Source organism: Podarcis tiliguerta, assembly GCF_965153285.1.
Source record: "Podarcis tiliguerta genome assembly, chromosome: 2".
NCBI classification, from domain to species: domain Eukaryota; kingdom Metazoa; phylum Chordata; class Lepidosauria; order Squamata; family Lacertidae; genus Podarcis; species Podarcis tiliguerta.
This window is the reverse complement of record NC_139535.1, coordinates 87,465,338-87,473,779: the sequence shown is the minus strand read 5'-3', so window position 1 is coordinate 87,473,779 and position 8,442 is coordinate 87,465,338. Positions and strand designations below refer to the sequence as shown.

At 41.5% G+C, this 8,442-nt stretch overlaps 1 long non-coding RNA gene across 1 annotated transcript; it reads left to right on the top strand.

Moving 5' to 3' along the window:
• The first annotated feature begins 12 nt into the window (after nt 1-12).
• On the top strand, nt 13-7,518 carry LOC310672071. Its single transcript, XR_014508381.1, has 4 exons — nt 13-139; nt 2,296-2,376; nt 5,797-5,968; nt 7,398-7,518. It is a non-coding gene; the product is annotated as an uncharacterized lncRNA (long non-coding RNA).
• Nucleotides 7,519-8,442: the final 924 nt, after the last annotated feature.

Here is an 8,442-nt window from a genome sequence, read left to right as displayed (position 1 = left end):
GCAGAAAGCGACGGAGGAGGAGGAGTGCAGAGAAAGGTTACGCTTCAGTCTCTGGGGCTGCAGTCCTGCGCTTGCTTACGTGGGAATAAGAAGACCCACGTGGAACTTGAACTCAGTGGAACTTACGCCAGAGTATACTGTACATGCATAGATTGCGCTATAAGACTTCGAGAGAGAGGGGGAATGACTTAATAAGAAACCTAGAGGCGAGAGGGAGTTGTTCGTTTAACAACTTCTATACAAAGAGTATAGAAGGGAAGGGTCTGCTATACCGTTTAACCGCCTTGAGTCCCATCAGAGGAAAAAGTCAGGGGTATAAATCAATATATAATAGTAATACTTGGAGGAAGAAGTCCAGGGCCCCTGTTAACAAGAATGAGCAGGGCTGGCAAACCACATACTGAACGTACTGCAATCTAAGGAGAAGCCCCACTTCCTCCTTTCTGCAAAACCATTAAGCCAAGGGTCTAAAATTGCTGAGCTGGATTACTGTGGAGATGTTCCTTTTGCTTCCTCTTCAGCAACTCTGCTTCATAGTGGGGATTACAGCTCCATGGTGGTGTTTGGCTGATGTTGAACAATCTAGCACTGTTTCTGCTTTAACTTATAACCCTCCATCACAGGGTTTTAAACTAGGTAGGTGAAGAGGTAAAGGACTCCTGGACGATTAAGTCCACTCAAAGGCGACTGGGGTTGTGGCACTCATCTCGCTTTCAGGCCGAGGGAGCCAGCGTTTGTCCGCAGACAGCTTTCCGGGTCTTGTGGACAGCATGACTAAACCACTTCTGGTGCAACGGAACACCGTGACACAAGCCAGAGCACATGGAAATGCCGTTTACCTTCCCGCTGCAGCGATACCTATTTATCTACTTGCCCTGCTTTGCTTTCAAACAGCTATGTTGGCAGAAGCTCTGAACAGCAATGGGAGCTCACTGTGTCACGTGGATTCGAACTGCCGACCTTCCCCCATCAGCAAGGCCAAGGGGCTCAGTGGTTTAGACCACAGTGCCACCCACATTCCTGTAGTTTTTAACTACTAGGAGGGCCCCTCAGGGCCCTCACCATAACAGCTGTTCAATAAAAGACCTGAACAGCAATTTTTAATCTATTCTTTTCAGAAGGAGACTACATTGACCTTAGTCAGCTCTTAACTAATCCATGCTTGGGTGTCTCAACACAATGTAACCATCATAATAAACTGCTGCTCCAGCCTTCATTGCATTCCCAGCAATAGGATGTAACTTGAAATGGCATTAATGATTGCTCGACAAAACCAGGCAGTTTTAGTGCAGAGGCCGTTATTCTGAATTGCAAAGATAGGGTATTGTGTGTCCTGTATATTATTTCTGTACAATGCCTAGTGCATATTTGATGCAATCTAAATAATATATGATTATGAGTATGTGCCCTAAATCAGTAATTCTATAAAGGGGCAATGCAATACAGCCAAAAGTTAGATAAGATTACTGCTACTTTAATTGAGATGCTGCTTCCTTCTAGACAAAAAATACAAATAAGGTCATTAATGGGTGTAGTTTTAGTATAATGGGATCTTTGTAATATTGTTTTGCAAATGGCAATTTAAACATAAGTCTCTGAGATTTGTCAGCATGTAATCATAATTTATACATGGGACATTTTAACATTTATTTACATCTTAAGTAGCATTCCATTATCTAACGCTTTAAAGAGCTAGCAAACAAAGAATACCCAAAGGGTCAGCCATAAACCCAAAAACCTAATGTAAGAGCACAGGGATAGTGGGAACTGGCTTGAAATCCACCAGATTTATTTTCCCCTTCCCAAAATTAGACAACAAGATCTCACTTAGTGAGAACAATGTTTGCTACATGATAGGCAGGACAGAGGTCATCCTAAAGTCTTATGTTTTACCATTGTTTCAAGCAAAGGTGATTACATATAAGACCTGATATATTTCCACTTAACCCCAAATAAAAAGCATTTAAAAATCAAACACTATAATGTCTATTGTAAATGTCTGATGCATCTGGGAAATCAAGTACAAACTCTTCATTTCATTTCATTGCCTGCTTGCTACTTGTTTACTGATTGCACATGTCCTGAAATATAACCCATGGAATCTTTTCGGTGCATACTCTGTTTCTTGGTGTGTAAAATAACCCAGAGTTATCAGATAATGTCTCCTTAATCTTTCTTCTTGGGCGTGTTGGAATTGAGGGCAATGAGTTGGCTAGCCAGGACAGCAATCCACTTTAGTGTTAGGCACAGAGGAATCCTTTTTAGCTATTTTATCCCATCTTCAAATCTCAACAGGGGTAAATGGCGAGAGCTGTTGGAAAACCTATGTAATACAGTATTCTGTTCATCATCAAATGCATCCATGAAGACCTGCAGGTAGGAAATTGTCCTGGCTCAGCCAAGAATTTGATCCAGAGTCAATAACCAGTATCTTCTGTGGGAAAGGCCTCGTAGCATGTTGTGCAAGTCCATTAATTGCTTGCCAGATGCTTTAGGAAGCTTCATTTCTAGTGGAAAGTATCTCCTGTATTTTCTCTCTGCTTTTATGAGGCCAGGCTTAACCTGGCAACAGCTTTATCGAATAATACTGAGAACTTGGATGTAGCCAACATTTAAATTTCTCACCACCCTTATCCTACTCTATGTGTTGTATACTGTATTACCATTCTATTCACCATCCTGGGCTCATTTTGAAGGAAGGGTGATATATAAACATAATAAATAAATGTCAGGATTGTGGGAAATGTAAATGGTAGCTAGACCCACTAGCTTGGGGCAGTTGAATGCTGGGCCAGTTTATTTTTTTTAAGGATAGTTCAGCTATTCCAGGTGCTGACACTGGGCCTGTTTCTGAACAAATAAAGTGTATGCATTAACTGAATGGAAACCTAGAGATAGCTGTAGGAAACATATCTAACAACCATTGTACCATTTTCCTACCATGCTATATTACAGTTATGTTCTGTTGAAGTTTACTTCTATGCTGCTTTTTGGCCAAAAAGGGCCTCCAAGCTGGCTTACAAAGGATAATTCAAGCCAAAAAAAAAAAAAAATACAGCTAACATTTCAAAAGAATCTAAAACACATTGATGTTTGTGCCAGAAGGCAAAGATGTCAGAGAGAGCAGGAACAGTTCTTCCTTCTAAGGGTCAGGAGTCAGGGAGGTGAGACAGGGCCTGCCTCTTGATGGTTCCAGCAAAGTTGCTCTCCAGGAGGAAAGCAATCTGTCATTAGATAACTAAAAACACCAATGGACTCTTTGAATTCTTCTTATTTTTTCAAATTATAAGAAAATGTGCTCTCTCTCTATACTCGTGCAATACAACGTTTTTTCTATAAACCTAAATACGAGTTTAAATTAATAAAGCAGGGTCAACCATTTTACTTTCCTTTAATTGCATATCATAGTCATTTGACAAGTTGTATTTGCAGTGGGACGGCCAAAGGAAGGTCTGGTGCTGTTTCTGTCTTTTAAGTACTATATTTAAATAAAATATGTCAAGGGCGGGGGGGGGGAAATGTTGCATAGACTGTAATGGAACTAAGGCGTAACATTACTATTCATATTATTGGTGGAATTCAGTGTTTTATTAAGGTGTTCAATCCATTGGTGCAAGCATTTCAACTTCCCCAATGGAACTATATTCCTTCCATGTGCTCTCCTGGGGGTTCTCCCGACCCCACAGAACCAATTTGGGGGACACAGGGGAGGACTTGTGCTGGCTCCTGCTAGCACAACAATAATACAGCCCATTATTATTAAATGTCTTTAAACTTTTTAACAGACAGAGCCAGGAAACATTTTCTTTTCTCTCTCTTTCTTTTAAAGACATCAAATATTCATTTCTGAAAAATTAAAAGCACACCACAAAAGAATCCAAAAGAGAATGAGAAGATACCTTTTATCCAAATTGTGGGGAATCAACTCTTTATCTCTTGCAAAGCTACTTCTGGTCACAACTTAAGAAAGCTAGGCAAATGCCATTAATATGTGGCCTAAATCTGTGACAAAAATCATAGATAGAGCCACTGCATACTTGACAATTCTTGCTTCATAAAAGCACAGAGAAGAGAATGTGGGCTATTAAATTAGAAAAGGAATGCATAGCATGAAGGCTATGAAACTTTACTGACTGGACATGCAGTACATTGAGAATTCAGTTACATTTTGTTTTAAAGCATATTTTGTGTCCTGTTTTTAGAAAAAGGACATCAAGTTGTCAGGTCATTTGAACAAGTAGATCACTGATACAGACCCCCTTAGTTTTTTATTTGCTCCTCATGGCACTGTCTTACAGTTATCCGAATGCTCACAACTGAGGCTTCTTTTAAGTCCAGTATTTATGAGCACTTGTATGGACTTAACTTGTTTAATGTTCTGATTCTTCTGACCTGAAAATGAATCTTAAGCCGTAATAACATTACATGGTGAAACTAGAGCAAAAAAATTACTGGCATCAGATCTGAGGCACCACTGAGAAAGAATAGTCAGTCAAAAAAGTAGAAAAGCCTCCTTGATGCCAATTAATAAGCTGAGTGAAGGAGAAAATAGTACAGAAGTAAATTATGAAGTCAGAATTCTTCTAATTAAAGTTGCTTTGGTGGAAAAGAATTAAGTGTATAGTTAAACCAGGAAACTGCCTCCCACAGGCGACAGTGATAGCCACCAACTTGGATGCTTTAAAAGAGGGTTAGGCAAATCCTTGGGGGAGAGAGTGTCATTGATGGTTACTAAACATAATGCCTATGCTTTGCCTCCACAGTTGGAGGCAACAACACTTTTGAATATCAGTTGGTGGGAGCCACTTGTGCTTGAATCCCGCCTGCTGGTTTCTCCCTGTTTCAGCCCCTGTGAGAATAGGATGTGGGACTAGATGGGCCATTGACCTGATCTAGCATGCTCTTGTTATGTTCTTAATGAAGTGATATTAGCTTTCAAATATGGAGTTTCAGAAGGACCCACTGCTGCAGGGCCATAGATACAGGCTCAGCACCTCCTGCTCTGTTAAGTACAATGGTACCTCGGGTTACGGGACGCGGGTGGCGCTGTGGGTTAAAGCCTCAGTGCCTAGGGCTTGCCGATCGAAAGGTCGGCGGTTCGAATCCCCGCGTTGGGGTGCGCTCCCGCTGTTCAGTCCCAGCGCCTGCCAACCTAGCAGTTCGAAAGCACCCCTGGGTGCAAGTAAATAAATAGGGACCGCTTACTAGCGGGAAGGTAAACGGCGTTTCCGTGTGCGGCTCTGGCTCGCCAGAGCAGCGATGTCACGCTGGCCACGTGATCCGGAAGTGTCTTCGGACAGCGCTGGCCCTTGGCCTCTTTGAGTGAGATGGGCGCACAACCCTAGAGTCTGTCAAGACTGGCCCGTACGGGCAGGGGTACCTTTACCTTTTACCTCGGGTTACAGATTCTTCAGGTTACAGACTCTGCTAACCCAGAAATAGTACCTCGAGTTAAGAACTTTGCTTCAGGATGAGAACAGAAATGGCACGGTGGCAGCGCAGAGGCAACGGGAGGCCCCATTAGCTAAAGTGGTATCTCAGGTTAAGAACAGTTTCAGGTTAAGAACGGACCTCCGGAACGAATTAAGTTCTTAACCCGAGGTACCACTGTACTGTCATTTCCCTGAAGGTGGCAGCTTAAAGCGACCTTTTTGAAGGAAAATGTCATCAACAATGCTTGAGATGTAAGGGTTTTAAAGGATCCCTCAAAGCTAAATTTCAAGTGCAAAATCTGAGCATCTGAAATTCACAAAGTTCAATCTGACTTGTGAAACGATTGTTGGTTTTTCTGAACAGGATGCCAAATGTAGAAAGACCTTGGTACCAAATGCCATGACAAAAGGGAAACCAAGATCCATAGAGAAATTATGCCTAAAACCGGTTAGTAGCTGCTTAACATCCAATAAGAAAGGTGACTGCAAGCAATAAGATGGATGGATTGTCCTGGATCTGCTCCTGTCAAGAGAAGGTCTCCCTGATCCTTAATATGCTACTGAGGGTGAAAAAGCATTCTATGTACATTTTGAGCTTTAGTCCATAGTAGGAACTTACCATTTATCTTAGGTGCTGTATGTGTTTTCCATTTCGTCCTCACAAAAGCCTTGCTAAGTAGAATAGGCTAAGCAATAGTGCCTGGCCCCAGGCCACCTAGTGACCATGATGTCTGAAAAAAGTTATGAGTTTATATATGCCTAGCTCTCCTGGTTTAAGGGATTGTCCACACTTCCACTTGCCCTGTGCCAAGAAACCATCTCACTTGGCTGGGAAAGCCACAGCACCATGGGAAAAGTTTGTTTCCGTTACAGGAAAGTATGATCAGATGCCTGGTTATTCTGTTGTGTTTCTTTTAATGATGCCACCTGCTGGACTCCAAGTATAAATGCTGCTTCACTGAGATGTGTTTTACGCTCTAATTTTACATCCTTTTAAGAAGACAGTTGTGTCGAGCAATTTTATGAAGTCCTGCCTCTCGTTTTAAAAATACATTAAAAGGAAATGTTATGGCAGCTGGGAAATCACCCATGCTGACCCCTCACAGGGGCATCTAAAGTCTTGTGTAGGGACAGATTATTGCAGGGGAAGGGGCCAAATATAGCACAGAATAAGAGAGGCAGGAAACTACTACCAAAGGGGGCTCTAATGACAGTTTTGCAGAGTCAAGTGGCTGATATTGGAATTTATGAATATTCTAAATGAAATTCTATATATCCTAAATGCATTATAAGCTTACAAAATGTTAAGGTTAAGTGACTGAGTCATTAATGTGATCTGGTGCATATTGTGCAGTGCAGTCATTGGTAATAGCCAAAGACACAGGTCTGAGTGATTTTCTAGGCATGGATCTGAGCAGTTTTGCCGTTGCACTTTCCTCTGAAAAACCTATTCTTTAGTGCTAAACTGGAACAAACAGCAATATGCAGAAAACCTGATTGCTGTTTGTTCCAATTTGGCATTAAACTGTAGGTTTCCCTGCGCTAAGCAACAGGACAAGCAGAGGTGTGGATAAGCCCTAAAACAAATTATGAGTTTGTGGGGTCTGAGACACCCTAAATTCCTGGGTCCAATAAAAGTTAGAATTAACCAAGGTTTGGGGAATTAAACTGTGTCAAGCACTGAACCACTGGATTCAGGGCTTATGCTAAAAATACAAGCCAGGCTACCCTGGTGATCACAGAGTATGGGTCGTTAGGAAAACAAATTCTGAGAATGGCTGAGTTGTTATGCAAGCAAAGAGGCAGGGAGATGGGGTAGTCCTGTATAGAGGTAGTCAGCATGAGACAAGGGGCCAGAGTATTTGGGCCAGAGTATTTAGGATGGTGGTAGGCAGTGATGTGCTGGCAAAAAACTGTGACAAGCTGTAAAAAGGAGACAGAGAGCATGACTGATTTCTGTTTTAGATCCAAGGCTGCTGAACCCATGGGAGAAGCAAGAGACCGTCTTGCAGTGCAATACTGGGAATGTCTCCATTGTAGGCTCAAGTTGTATATGTGTGTAAATAAACAATATATCATAAAGACACCACATTCTCCACTTTGCCTCATTTCCAAAGGAAGTTATTTTTCAGAATAGGTTAAAAATACACACCTATAGGCTTTGGGGTCTTTGCTGCTTTGCTTCCTACTGACAAGCAGTTAAATTATCCAGGTTCAGAAGTTGCATTGAAAATATTGTTTACCAGTACCTCTTATGAGAAGACTCTGCTAATTCACTTCCACGGAAGCAATATAACATAGTATGGGATTTAATGCAGAATCTAGCTGATGTAAGAGGGAGCTTGCAATCTAGGATTTTGTTTAAAGTATGGTTCTGTCCTCCAAGGATTCTGAAAGCAGGGGGAATATGAAGAAATGTTGGTAGGTCTTGAATGGAAGCAGAGAGGATTCTGAGATCAAGGGACTGCACTGAAACAATTTTCAGACCCTTACCCTAGAAGCAGGTCAACTAGGTGAATTTATACAAATGTTATATTTGCATAATCACAGAGTGGGGATTTTGCAATTACAGGGTTTAGCCTTGAGTGGATTTTCAGCAAAGAATTCCAGAGCCTCTCCTCTTAAGTTGTGTCACATGGCTTACTTAAAAGAAATGCCTCTTTTCATTCTTTTCTCCATATTTTTGGGAGGTGTGACATTCATGCATGAACTGCTTGATCTGAGAGATTCATTGCATCCCTGTTATTCCTTCATGAGTTTATTTATTCCACAGTGGCATGAAAATCTCAAGTCCTTGTAGCTGCTGATCTGTTTTAGAGGGTTTTTTAAATAAAAAAAAATAAACCCTATATCATTTTTTGTAAAAAAGCTGATGGGATCAGCTGCCCAGATTTGCCAGCTGCCTTGAAGGAGGAAACCACATGTTTAATAACTTGTTCTAATGCAGCCAGGCATCCCACACTGATTGGAGCTTTAGGGCAACAAGCAATGATAACCCTTGTAGCCAGCA